Raw genomic sequence first — 14,248 nt, 5'->3', positions numbered from 1 at the left:
GTGGTAAAATCACAGCTTTAAAAATTAAAATCTTGCCTTCATACGTCAGTTGTCTTAGTCCCCAAAAGCCCAGTCTTTGCCTAACTTTCCCTAACATGTCAGTCCAGTTACCCTGTCCTCCACCCTCCCTGTCAAATTTCACACCTAAAATTTTCAAATTATTATCTTTAAAATCCAAATCTAGTCCGCCTTTGTCAACGTTCCCCCACGGCCCGAAGAGCAGGGCCTCGGACTTACTCCTGTTAAGCTTGGCGCCCGAGGCCCGACCGTACCAGTCAGTCAAGTCCATTGCTCTTCGTACCGATAAAAGGTCAGTCGCTAAAAGGGTCACGTCGTCCATATATAAAACACAGGTCGCCGTCAGTCCACCAGTTCCTGGGATGTCTAGTCCTTTAATCCATTTATCCCTTCTCAAGATTTGTGCCAGTGGCTCAATACAAGCCACGTACAGAAGGGGAGATAAGGGACACCCCTGACGGACACCGCTGCGGATATTTACAGCTTTGGTAAGATGCCCATTTACAAGAATTTTGCTGCCTAAGTCCTCATACAGCAGTCCCACCCAAGCTAGAAACCTCTCAGAAAAGCCCATTTTTTGCAGTACCTGAAGGAGGTACTGGTGCGAAACTCGATCAAATGCTTTTTCGAAGTCTAAATTTAGGACTACAAGCCGAATGTTTCTGTCTCTCGCATAACAGATGGCGTCTCTGATCAGTATTAGGCTGTCCGTGATCTTCCTGCCGGGCACAGCGCAAGCTTGATCCAGGTGGATTACGTCCTCTAAAACGGTCGACATGCGTGTAGCTAAAATTTTACTAAAAAGTTTACAATCATAATTTAAAAGAGTGATTGGTCGCCAGTTTCTTAAGTCAGTCTTGTCTCCTTTTTTGTACAGTAGTGTAACTATCCCTACTCTAAAGCTGTCTGGAAGTCTGTCAAGAGTCTCAAATTCTTTAAAAACTGTAAGTAAGTCGTGTGCTAAAATGTCCCAGAAAGTCAGGTAAAACTCAAAGGGGAGTCCGTCCATGCCCGGTGACTTCCCCTTCTTAAAACCCTTTACAGCTTTTGTCAACTCTAAAAGATTAAAATCCTGGGATAAAAGCACATTTGGACTCTTAACTTTTTTATCTAAAACCCCTAAAACGTCCTCTAAGGTGCCATTGTGTACCTCTTTAGTGTCATATAAATTACTGTAAAAACTTTCAATTTCCCCTAAAATCCGGTCAGTTGTGTTTACTTCCTCCCCTCTAAAAGTTTTTAAAGCATTAATGGACCCTCCCCGAGCTATTGTCTTTTTAAAAAAATATCTGGTACACTTCTCTCCTTCCTCTAACTCCCTTTCTTTACATCTTAAAATGACACCTTTGCTCTTTATTTCAGACAGATCTGACATTTCTTTCTTTACTTCTTTTATTTCATTTGTAAAATCCAATCCATTGTTTAAAAGGTTAAAATATCTCTGCAGTCTTTTTTGCAACCCCATCATGCGTCTTTTTTCTTTATTCTTTTTTTCTCTCCCAATTTGTTTAAAAAACCGTCCTGTCCTATGTTTCACCATCTCCCACCACTGTGCACGTGAGTCATAAAAGTCCTGGAGGGTCTGCCATTGGCTGAACTGCTCCCTATACTCTTTTACCACTTCCTCGTCTTCTAACAGGGAACAGTTCAGCTTCCACAGCCCTCCCCCTGCAGTCACACCCGTGGGAAGTGAAAGAGTGCAAGACAGCATCATGTGATCGGAAAAAAAGAGGGGGGTCAATGTAGCATCGGTCGGCGGGAGGTCCCTTGTAAAAACATAGTCAATTCGAGAGGCTCTGGCACCGTCACCACTGAACCAGGTGAAGCCCTCCTCTCTTTGATGCATTGTTTTAAAACAGTCGACTAACTTAAAATCTTTGACTATATTTTGTAATAAAACCGATGTCTTGTCTACCTTAAAATCATCTCCTACCCTCTTTCTGTCATTTTTTGATAAAACACAATTAAAATCCCCTGCTACCACTAGGGGAGCCCTGCCTAGCATGTGGGGTTGCGAGTCTTCTAAAAGCTCATACCTGTTATTTTTTTCTGTAAAACCATACATATTTAAAATATTAAGATCCTTACCTAAAAAAGTCAGATTTGCTAAAATTGCCCGCCCGTCCCTCACCACAGTGCTGCCCTTCACCAAAAGGTTGGGATTTTTGATTAAAATAGCAACACCGTCATTTTTGTTAAAATTGGACCCACTCCAAATGGAAAATCCTGGGGTCCAAATCTCCTCCCACTTCCTGTAATTTGTTAAAAAAGGCAAACCACATTCTTGCAATAAAAACACATCTGACTTAAAAGTTTTTAAAAAGGATAACACACTCTGTGCTCGCAGAGTAGACCTCACACTTCTCACATTGATTGTAGAGATAGTGAGGGCCATGAGCAGTATGGTTAAAAATACAAGCATTAATAGAAGAATAAAACCAAAAGACTGCAGAAAGTTACATTAAAATCATGTTATGTCATGTATCACTTGCTTCTCCTTTTCCCCAGAAAAACTGGGATCAGGAGGGCAAATGCTCGTCACCTTGGAGTCCACAGAGAGGGCCTCTTGTGGATCCTTCGGCGACGATGTTATTAGCTTAACGTGCAAAAAGGAGACTTCATTGGGAGAATCTGCGGGCCACACACGGTCTAGATCTACCAAGGAGGTACTATCTAGCCGGAGCGATGCCCGCAGCCTTTTCTCCTCTGTTTGAAGCAGAGGAGATCTCGCAGACCTTTTTTGCACCTGAGCATTGGGAAGTGAACCCTCGGATTCACCCCCACTATCCACCACGCTAACCTCCGATACGGTGTAGAGCGAGGAAGCCGTTACATCCTCCTCCTCTATTTTGTTTTCGCTTATCTCTTGTTGGGGAACGGCTTCCTCACTCTGTTTGCTGTTAAAACTTGGCTCCGCCCCTATGGCCGCCCCACTTCCTTCCTCCTGCCCACTCCCTGAGGCTGGCTGGGAAATAGAATTTCCCGCCAAAACCTCAGGGACCGCCTCCTCCTTCCTTTGCTCTTTTGTTTGTTCCACATGTGGGGCGGCCATTTTGTTACCTTTCAATTTGTTGGCAAAACTTTTAGGGCAATCTCTGTAGAGATGGTTAGTTTCACCACAAAGATTACACCTTCTGCCAATGGTACATTCTTCAAAAGTATGACCAATTCCTCTACACTTCCCACATGTTAATTCATTGCATGCATCGGCTAAATGCCCCATTCTCCCACACTTTCTGCACAATTTAGGCATTCCTTGATAGTGAATGTAGCCTCTGTTCTCTCCCAACACAATCATTGAAGGTAGGTGTTTCAGGCCCTGGTAGCCCCCGGCGTCTTCCCATTGTTTAATGGGAATTCGCCAGGAGCAATTCCAGATGCCGTCTTCATCTAACACTTTGACTGGTTGCCCCCGAACAGTGCAAAATCTACCCAACCAGACACAAATGTCTTCTCCATTCACAGTTTCATTAAACATCCTGACAATCACGGTTTTAAGTGAATTGTCAGAAAGTTTTTCCACAGTAAACATTGAAAACTGGGCTTTGCATGCATCAAACCTTTGCCAGAATTCAGTTAACAGGGAAGCGCTTTTGAAACTTAAATCAAAACCTTTGTTCAGGGGGAGAGTTACCAAGCAGTTCAAGTCATCAGGTTTAAAATTGAGGGTTTTCTGGATCAGCTTCCTGGAGAAGTCAAGACGTGACAACCCCAGGAGCTTACCATTCACCTCTTTAAATAAAAACCGCACGCTGTGGTGCCTCCGCATGCCGGCACGGGCAGCCGACATGGTGGAGGCACCAACAGCCTAAAACTTAAAACAATAAATAAATAAATAAATAAATAGATAAAAAGGTCTTACCTTAAAACCGAACCGGAATAAAAGCAGCTGGATCAATGTACCTCTCAAAAGTTTGAGGCTCAAGTCACGGAAGGACCCGAGCCGGAAAAACCTCCAAGAGGCGATCGCTGTCTCTACCTTGGGACCAGACACTTGATCTTAGCCAAAAGGCCGAGAAGCGATGACGCAGCGACGCCGAGGCGGGGGAGCCGGCAAAGGCCACGCCCACCTGGGCCGCGGCGAGAGGGTCTAAGGTCGCCGGCAAACAAGCTCAGCTCAGATTGGTTGACACCGAAAATGGATCACAACAGAGTGCACAGCAAAGACACTCTGGAGTGCAACCTGGGATTTTGGATCATCAACATTCCGCCTTAAAAGTGAGCGGGCAGACCAAAGCGTCCGTGGTAGAGACTTGAAACTCTGAGGGATGGTAGGACCGGCCCGGTACTACAACCTCACCAAGGCTCGCCCCGATCGGCCCCAAGGTGGCGCTGCAGCGATCAAAAGTACGAAATGGCTCGTAACTCCTCGACCGTCGGTCGCAGACCCAAGTGTCTTACATCACCGGAATCCTTGGCTCGAGCCGAACAAGATGCATGCCTCGGATTGGGTGGTCGCGCTGGCGAGATTTTCGGGTATTTTGGATTTTCTGAAAAACCTACTTTTGCACACTAGTCCTAGGTTTTTTGCCCGATCTGACCCAAACCGGTGCAGAAAGATTCTCTGGAGTCTGACTGCCAACAGGGATCGGGAAACAGTTGGAATTTCCATCCACGTTGGCGACGGTACGCCAAAACGTTGGGGGTGGGCGAGGCGGGCTTTACTTGAACGGCTATAACTCTCCAACGGAATGAGACAATTGCACCCAACTCGGTACACCTGTGTACGGGCTCAGCCCGTGGTCACGTGAAGAGGAATGCGGCGACTGGCCACTTGGTGGCGCTGTAAACAGAAAAAAACACAACATGGGTGGCTGTGTATCACGTGACGTTTCACACGTGCACAATGTTTTCATACCACATGATAGAACTCCTCATTCCGAACAACTTTGCCTCCAGGACAACTGCTGTGAACTAAGTCGTCCGTCAAATATTGGAGACTATTTGAAGAATTGAGGAGAAAAAAGAAAACCCTCCTCACACAGACCGGTCCTAGACTGTTTCGTATCTCTCGAGCAACCGCCGCAGTTCAACTCTCTGGACTGCCTCTGGATATTGAAGAAGTGGAGAAAAAAAACAAAACAAAAGAACCTCAAGTGGAGCTTTAACAATCTGCCCTTTTAACCAGTGTTGTCCAGGGGAGAGCGCGAACGCAGTCCCCCACTACCATAAATTATGCAGTCGAGATTCCCACATTTGGGGAATTCGCAGGGGTCAGCACAACCCAGAGTGCAATGGCCGAGCCTCGCCCTGGGTGAACCACCTTCCTGATCATGGTGTCTCCCCTGCCAGGTAAGTATGAATTCCCAGGCCTTCAGTCAGAAGCACCCTGTCCCTCTCCCCAATCCTCACCAGCGGTTTGCCAGTCAAAAAAGGGGCTTTTTTTTTTTTTTTTTGCACGCTCCGCATCCGGCTCCATGAGCCATAAATGTACATAATGCGCCGTCCCCGAATAGTGGACGGATCAGATGTTAAACCGACAGAGGAACAGGGGTTCCTTTTTGTCTTGTTTTTACACCACAATTCTACCCAGGCTAGTATAGCACATGATCACCTACAACACCCACTCACACTAGCTCCATTATCACCGTCTGCCACACAAGACCACTACATTTCTTTCATTGAACACTTTAGGAGGGTGCACCGTTCCCAGAAGTACTGCAATACCGGGTCGATGCGTGGAGTGGACGGAGCAAGCCCCTATTCCATCTCCCAGGACCAAAAATCAATTTAATATGTGGTGCCCGGGTAGGGCACGTATCAGATATTAAACTGATAAGAACAGATTTTTCTTTCGAAAAGTTTTATTGTCACAATGTCATTCCATTATTTCCATTTGCATGTACATTTTTTCTTTTAGATCACATTTTTACACATATTAAAAGGGACACATTATTTACTGTTAAAAGTTTCTTGTTTGTGTGTTGTGTAAAAAGTCCATGTATGTTTTAAAAGAAAGGTAAATGGTTTAAATAATGGGAATAAAACAATAAAACATGTCAGATAAAAAACAATAAAACAATAAATTATGCCACATAAAACATCTCTTGTACAGGATCGAGGGTGAGTCCCTATCAAGAATGTCCATTCACTCCAGGTCTCCAGAACAGGCCCCGGACTCCTCGCTTCCAGCGCCCAGCGGAGATCCCCTCTCCTCCGGCCCGCTGGCCCGCTGTTCCCGTAGCCGGTGTGGTGAGGGTGCATCTACGGGCGGCCAGGGTCGGGGGTGGCCGGGACCTCTTTGGTGTGACCCCAGCCCCCCCATCCGAATAACGACGTCCGGCGCCTCCTGCAGCGCAGATCTAACTAATTGCTCGCACGCGTGGAGGGGCACCGTAACGCGTTTCCCCACCAGCAGGTTTCTGGTGGCCCAGATGGCATCCTTGATATGGTTGAGGGTGAGCCAGAGCGAGGTAAATTGCTGTGATGTTAGCTCCTTCAAGCCCTGACCCACCCCCAGGATGGCGAGCCTGTATCCCACCTGGGCCCGACCCGCCGGCAGGCACGGGAAAACCAGGGGGCTGGTCTTGGCCCACAGGTCCCGCGCAGCACCGCACTCCCAGAGCAGATGGTAGACGGTCTCCGGGGAACCACATCCGGACCGTGGGCAGGTGGGGTTTTTGGCCATGCCTCTGGAGTGCATAACCGCCCTGACCGGGAGGATCTCATGGGCCACCATCCACGACAAGTCCTTAAGCCTGTTCTGGAGAGCTGGGTGGGCTGCGTTCCTCCAAACGTCTTTGGCCTCACCTAGTGTGAGGCCTGGAACTGGACTCACCGATTCTCGATCCTGCACAAGAGAGACAAGAGACTTGTGGTTAGTTAAAATAGTGGCATCATTTGTTTCTAAAAGGTATTTCTTTAAAAATGTCTTAATAAAAAGATGTTCTTTTGACAGATTAAAAGACACTGGACTTTTAAGATCAATGGGTAAAATTTTCAAGCTTCTTAGGTATGACCCCATCCAGAATCGGGTCATGGCTGCTGTCTTGTGTTCTCTGGATGGGGTCAGTGCATACTGGATGTGGAGGGCGGCAAAGCGGCTGCCTAAAAACAGGTGGGGGTCTGGGAGGCCTTTCCCGCCATTCTCTTTTTTCTTTTTGACGACCTCCCTCTTGAGTCTTTCCCACTTGGACCCCCACAGGAAATAAAATACCGCCCTCTCCAACTTGTCTAGGAATCGTCTTGGGGGACTAAAAACAGAACAGACAAGTAAAATCAGTGGTAAAATCACAGCTTTAAAAATTAAAATCTTGCCTTCAATCGTCAGATTTCTTAGTCCCCAAAAGCCCAGTCTTTGCCTAACTTTCCCTAACATGTCAGTCCAGTTACCCTGTCCTCCACCCTCCCTGTCAAATTTAACACCTAGAATTTTCAAATTATTATCTTTAAAAACCAAATCTAGTCCACCTTTGTCAACGTTCCCCCACGGCCCGAAGAGCTGGGCCTCAGACTTGCTCCTATTGAGCTTGGCGCCTGAGGCCCGACCGTACCAGTCAGTCAAGTCCATTGCTCTTCGTACCGATAAAATGTCCGTTGCTAAAAGGGTCACGTCGTCCATGTATAAAACGCAGGTTGCCGTCAGTCCACTAGTCCCTGGGATGCCTAGTCCTTTAATCCATTTGTCCCTTCTCAAGATTTGTGCCAGTGGCTCTATACAAGCCACATACAGAAGGGGAGATAAGGGACACCCCTGACGGACGCCGCTGTAGATATTAACAGCTTTGGATAAATGCCCATTAACTACAATTCTGCTGACCAGGCTGTTGTACAGCAGTCCCACCCAGGCTATGAACCGCCCTGGAAACCCCATTTTACCCAGTACCTTAAAAAGGAACTGGTGCGAGATACGGTCGAATGCTTTTTCAAAGTCTAAATTTAGGACTACTAGCCGAAGGTTTCTGTCTCTCGCATAACAGATGGCGTCTCTGATCAGCACCAGGCTGTCCGTGATCTTCCTTCCTGGCACAGCGCATGCTTGATCCGGGTGGATTACGTCCTCTAAAACTGTCGACATGCGTGTGGCTAAAATTTTGCTAAAAAGTTTACAGTCGACATTTAAAAGAGTGATGGGTCGCCAGTTCCGTAAGTCAGTCTTGTCCCCTTTCTTATGTAAGAGTGAAACTATCCCTATTCTAAAGCTGTCAGGAAGTCTTTCAAGAGTCTCAAATTCTTTAAAAACAGTCAGTAAGTCGAAAGCTAAAATATCCCAAAAGGTCAAATAAAACTCCAGAGGAAGTCCATCGGTGCCGGGGGACTTTCCTCGTTTAAAACTTTTGAGTGCTTTGTGAATTTCTAAAATGTTGAAATCTTGAGATAAAATTGTACCTTCGCCATCGACTTTCTTTTCTAAAAACTCTAAAACCTCCTGTAACGTGTCATTGTGGACTTCTTTGGTGCTGTATAGGTTTTCATAAAATACTTCAGTTTCCTTTAAAATTTCTTTTGTGGTATAAACCTCCCTCCCTCCACTTTTCAAAGCTGTGATTGCCCCACCCCGTGAAATAATTTTTTTAAAGAAATACCTCGTGCACCTTTCACCTTCCTCAATCTCCTTCTCCCTGCTCCTTAAAATGACACCTTTGCTTTGAATTTCGGATAAAACTGACATTTCTTGCTTTATTTCTTTGATTTCTTCACTAAAATCAATCCCATCGTTTAAAAGGTTAAAATATCTCTGTAGTCGTTTTTGCAGCCCCATCATGCGTCGATTTAATCTATTCTTTTTGATTTTTCCTATCTTTCTAAAAAACTGTCTCGTCCGTTCTTTTACCATCTCCCACCACTGTGCACGTGAGTCGTAGAAGTCTTGGAGGGTCTGCCATTGGCTGAACTGCTCCCTGTACTCACTGACTACATCTTTATCTTCCAAAAGGGAGCAGTTCAGCTTCCACAGCCCTCCCCCTGCAGTCACACCAGTGGGGAGTGAAAGGGTGCATGACAGCATTGTGTGATCTGAAAAAAAGAGGGGGGTTAATGTTGCATCGGTTGGCAGGCAGTCCCGTGTAAAAACGTAGTCAATGCGAGAGGCTCTGGTGCCGTCACCACTGAACCAGGTGAAGCCCTCCTCTCTCTGATGCATTGCTTTAAAACAGTCCACTAATTTAAAATCTCTAACTAAATCCTGCAATAAAACCGACGTTTTATCAACTTTAAAATCCTCTGTCCTCTTCCTGTCTTTCTTGGTTAAAACGCAATTAAAATCCCCTGCTACCACTAGGGGAGCCCTACCTAACATGTGGGGCCGCAGGTCTTCTAAAAGCTCATACCTATTGTTTTTGTCTGTAAAACCATACACATTTAAAATGTTAAAATCCTTACCTAAAAAAGTCAGATTAGCTAAAATTGCCCGCCCGTCCCTCACCACAGTGCTGCCCTTCACCAAGATATTGGGGTTTTGTATTAAAATGGCGACACCGTCATTTTTATTAAAATTGGACCCACTCCAAACGGAAACTCCTGGGGTCCAAATCTCCTCCCACTTTCTGTAATTGGATAAAAAAGGCAGACCACATTCTTGTAATAAAAACACATCTGACTTAAAAGTTTTTAAAAAGGATAGGACACTCTGTGCTCGTATATTGCTCCTCACACTTCTCACATTGATGGTGGAGATAGTGAGAGCCATGAGCAGTATGGTTAAAAGGGTATGAGACATTTAAAAGCAACAAAAGGACTACAGAGATTTAATTAAAATCAGGTTATTTCTTGTTGCACTTGCCGTCCCTTTTCCCCAGAAAGCCTGGGATCAGGGAGGAAAGTGCTTGACGTCTCAGGGCTCACAGAGAGAACCTCTTGTGAAGCCTTTGGCGTCGATGTTCTTAGCTTAAAATGCAGAAAAGATACTTCATTAGGAGAGTCTGTGGGCCACACACGGTCTAGATCTTCCATGGGGGAACTATCTAGCCGGTGCGCTACCCGCAGCTTTTTCTCCTCTGTTTGGACCAGAGGAGATCTCGCAGTTCTTATCTGCACTTGAGCATTGGGAAGAGAAGAATCTGTCTCACTCCCACTAGTTGACCCACTAGCCTCAGACACGGTGACAAGGGAGGAAGCCGTTTCCTCCTCTTTGTCGTCCACCTCTTCTTTACCATTATCATTTTGAGGATTGGCTTCCTCCCCCTGACCAGCTGTTCGAGTTGACTCTGCCCCTGTGGCCGCCCCACTTCCTTCTTCCAGTCCAATCCCTGAGGCTGGCTGAGGATTTGAATTTCCCGCCAAAACCTCAGGGCCCGCCTCCTTTATCGTTTGTTCTTTGGGTGGGGCGGCCATTTTGTTGTTTTTTAGCTTGTTGGCAAAACTTTGGGGGCAGTCTCTGTAGAGATGGGATGATTCTCCACAGAGGTTGCACTTTCTGCCATTTTTGCACTCTTCAAAAGTGTGTCCAATTTCTCTGCACTTCCTACACACTACTTCTTGGCACGCCTCGGCGAGATGCCCAAGTTGGCCACACTTGCGGCATAGCTTGGGCATCCCTTGATAATGGATGTAACCTCTATTCTCTCCCAACACAATCATAGAAGGAATTTGACTCAGGCCATGGTAGCTGTTGGGATCTGCCCATTGTTTAATGGGCACTCTCCACGCACAGCTCCAGATACCGTCTTCATCTAAAACCTTGACTGGTTGACCACGAATAGAGCAATATCTTGCCAACCATACAGCAATGTCCTCTCCACTAACTGTTTCATTAAACATCCTGACAATCACCACTTTCAGTGAATTATCAGTCAGTTTTTCCACAGTGAACATGGAGAAATTGGCTTTACACAATTCATACCGAGCCCAAAAAGTACTTAGCAAGGAAGCAGAAGCAAAACTAACATCAAAGCCATGATTCAGGGGCAGAGTCAACAAGCAGTTTATATCCGTAGCCTTAAAACCGAGAGTCTGTTGGATGCACTTCCTGGAAAAGTCCAGCCTGGACATCGCCTGGAGAGTGCCATCCTCCTTTGTCTTAAATTTAAAACGCACGCTGTGGTGCCTCCTCATGCCGGCACGAGCAGCCGACATGTTGGAGGCACCACTAGCCTGCTGCGGCTAAAATCCAACAATAAATATACAATAAATAAATTAAAACCTGCTTACCTTAAAACCAGAAGATTCCTCGTAGAACGAGTCGTCAATTAAAAGCCGCTTGTCAATGTACCTCCTGAAGGGTGTATGTCCCGTGTGACAAGCAACACACGAGACCAAGTCCAACAAGAGGCGATCGCTGTCTCAGACGTCCGACCAGACCACTAGATCTTAGCCAAAAGGCCGAGAAGCGATGACGCAGCGACGCCGAGGCGGGGGAGCCGGCAAAGGCCACGCCCACCTGGGCCGCGGCGAGAGGGTCTAAGGTCGCCGGCAAACAAGCTCAGCTCAGATTGGTTGACACCGAAAATGGATCACAACAGAGTGCACAGCAAAGACACTCTGGAGTGCAACCTGGGATTTTGGATCATCAACATTCCGCCTTAAAAGTGAGCGGGCAGACCAAAGCGTCCGTGGTAGAGACTTGAAACTCTGAGGGATGGTAGGACCGGCCCGGTACTACAACCTCACCAAGGCTCGCCCCGATCGGCCCCAAGGTGGCGCTGCAGCGATCAAAAGTACGAAATGGCTCGTAACTCCTCGACCGTCGGTCGCAGACCCAAGTGTCTTACATCACCGGAATCCTTGGCTCGAGCCGAACAAGATGCATGCCTCGGATTGGGTGGTCGCGCTGGCGAGATTTTCGGGTATTTTGGATTTTCTGAAAAACCTACTTTTGCACACTAGTCCTAGGTTTTTTGCCCGATCTGACCCAAACCGGTGCAGAAAGATTCTCTGGAGTCTGACTGCCACAACAGGGATCGGGAAACAGTTGGAATTTCCATCCACGTTGGCGACGGTACGCCAAAACGTTGGGGGTGGGCGAGGCGGGCTTTACTTGAACGGCTATAACTCTCCAACGGAATGAGACAATTGCACCCAACTCGGTACACCTGTGTACGGGCTCAGCCCGTGGTCACGTGAAGAGGAATGCGGCGACTGGCCACTTGGTGGCGCTGTAAACAGAAAAAAACACAACATGGGTGGCTGTGTATCACGTGACGTTTCACACGTGCACAATGTTTTCATACCACATGATAGAACTCCTCATTCCGAACAACTTTGCCTCCAGGACAACTGCTGTGAACTAAGTCGTCCGTCAAATATTGGAGACTATTTGAAGAATTGAGGAGAAAAAAGAAAACCCTCCTCACACAGACCGGTCCTAGACTGTTTCGTATCTCTCGAGCAACCGCCGCAGTTCAACTCTCTGGACTGCCTCTGGATATTGAAGAAGTGGAGAAAAAAAACAAAACAAAAGAACCTCAAGTGGAGCTTTAACAATCTGCCCTTTTAACCAGTGTTGTCCAGGGGAGAGCGCGAACGCAGTCCCCCACTACCATAAATTATGCAGTCGAGATTCCCACATTTGGGGAATTCGCAGGGGTCAGCACAACCCAGAGTGCAATGGCCGAGCCTCGCCCTGGGTGAACCACCTTCCTGATCATGGTGTCTCCCCTGCCAGGTAAGTATGAATTCCCAGGCCTTCAGTCAGAAGCACCCTGTCCCTCTCCCCAATCCTCACCAGCGGTTTGCCAGTCAAAAAAGGGGCTTTTTTTTTTTTTTTTTGCACGCTCCGCATCCGGCTCCATGAGCCATAAATGTACATAATGCGCCGTCCCCGAATAGTGGACGGATCAGATGTTAAACCGACAGAGGAACAGGGGTTCCTTTTTGTCTTGTTTTTACACCACAATTCTACCCAGGCTAGTATAGCACATGATCACCTACAACACCCACTCACACTAGCTCCATTATCACCGTCTGCCACACAAGACCACTACATTTCTTTCATTGAACACTTTAGGAGGGTGCACCGTTCCCAGAAGTACTGCAATACCGGGTCGATGCGTGGAGTGGACGGAGCAAGCCCCTATTCCATCTCCCAGGACCAAAAATCAATTTAATATGTGGTGCCCGGGTAGGGCACGTATCAGATATTAAACTGATAAGAACAGATTTTTCTTTCGAAAAGTTTTATTGTCACAATGTCATTCCATTATTTCCATTTGCATGTACATTTTTTCTTTTAGATCACATTTTTACACATATTAAAAGGGACACATTATTTACTGTTAAAAGTTTCTTGTTTGTGTGTTGTGTAAAAAGTCCATGTATGTTTTAAAAGAAAGGTAAATGGTTTAAATAATGGGAATAAAACAATAAAACATGTCAGATAAAAAACAATAAAACAATAAATTATGCCACATAAAACATCTCTTGTACAGGATCGAGGGTGAGTCCCTATCAAGAATGTCCATTCACTCCAGGTCTCCAGAACAGGCCCCGGACTCCTCGCTTCCAGCGCCCAGCGGAGATCCCCTCTCCTCCGGCCCGCTGGCCCGCTGTTCCCGTAGCCGGTGTGGTGAGGGTGCATCTACGGGCGGCCAGGGTCGGGGGTGGCCGGGACCTCTTTGGTGTGACCCCAGCCCCCCCATCCGAATAACGACGTCCGGCGCCTCCTGCAGCGCAGATCTAACTAATTGCTCGCACGCGTGGAGGGGCACCGTAACGCGTTTCCCCACCAGCAGGTTTCTGGTGGCCCAGATGGCATCCTTGATATGGTTGAGGGTGAGCCAGAGCGAGGTAAATTGCTGTGATGTTAGCTCCTTCAAGCCCTGACCCACCCCCAGGATGGCGAGCCTGTATCCCACCTGGGCCCGACCCGCCGGCAGGCACGGGAAAACCAGGGGGCTGGTCTTGGCCCACAGGTCCCGCGCAGCACCGCACTCCCAGAGCAGATGGTAGACGGTCTCCGGGGAACCACATCCGGACCGTGGGCAGGTGGGGTTTTTGGCCATGCCTCTGGAGTGCATAACCGCCCTGACCGGGAGGATCTCATGGGCCACCATCCACGACAAGTCCTTAAGCCTGTTCTGGAGAGCTGGGTGGGCTGCGTTCCTCCAAACGTCTTTGGCCTCACCTAGTGTGAGGCCTGGAACTGGACTCACCGATTCTCGATCCTGCACAAGAGAGACAAGAGACTTGTGGTTAGTTAAAATAGTGGCATCATTTGTTTCTAAAAGGTATTTCTTTAAAAATGTCTTAATAAAAAGATGTTCTTTTGACAGATTAAAAGACACTGGACTTTTAAGATCAATGGGTAAAATTTTCAAGCTTCTTAGGTATGACCCCATCCAGAATCGGGTCATGG

General features: G+C 47.1%; 2 non-coding genes and 2 pseudogenes across 2 annotated transcripts; all 4 read right to left on the bottom strand.

Moving 5' to 3' along the window:
• Positions 1–5,153: 5,153 nt before the first annotated feature.
• Positions 5,154–5,318, bottom strand: LOC148996234 (U1 spliceosomal RNA). The gene has a single exon (XR_016149453.1). It is a non-coding gene; the product is annotated as a U1 spliceosomal RNA (small nuclear RNA).
• Positions 5,319–5,651: 333 nt separating this feature from the next.
• On the bottom strand, positions 5,652–5,824 carry LOC148996233 (U2 spliceosomal RNA; annotated as a pseudogene).
• A 6,578-nt stretch (positions 5,825–12,402) lies between these two features.
• LOC148996232 (U1 spliceosomal RNA) lies at positions 12,403–12,567 on the bottom strand. Its single transcript, XR_016149447.1, has one exon. It is a non-coding gene; the product is annotated as a U1 spliceosomal RNA (small nuclear RNA).
• Positions 12,568–12,900: 333 nt separating this feature from the next.
• Positions 12,901–13,073, bottom strand: LOC148996231 (U2 spliceosomal RNA; annotated as a pseudogene).
• Positions 13,074–14,248: the final 1,175 nt, after the last annotated feature.

Source organism: Pimephales promelas, chromosome 2, assembly GCF_988280905.1.
Source record: "Pimephales promelas chromosome 2, fPimPro1.hap1.1, whole genome shotgun sequence".
In the NCBI taxonomy this organism is placed as follows: domain Eukaryota; kingdom Metazoa; phylum Chordata; class Actinopteri; order Cypriniformes; family Leuciscidae; genus Pimephales; species Pimephales promelas.
The sequence above is the reverse complement of the archived record's forward strand: the minus strand, read 5'-3'. Positions and strand labels throughout refer to the sequence as shown.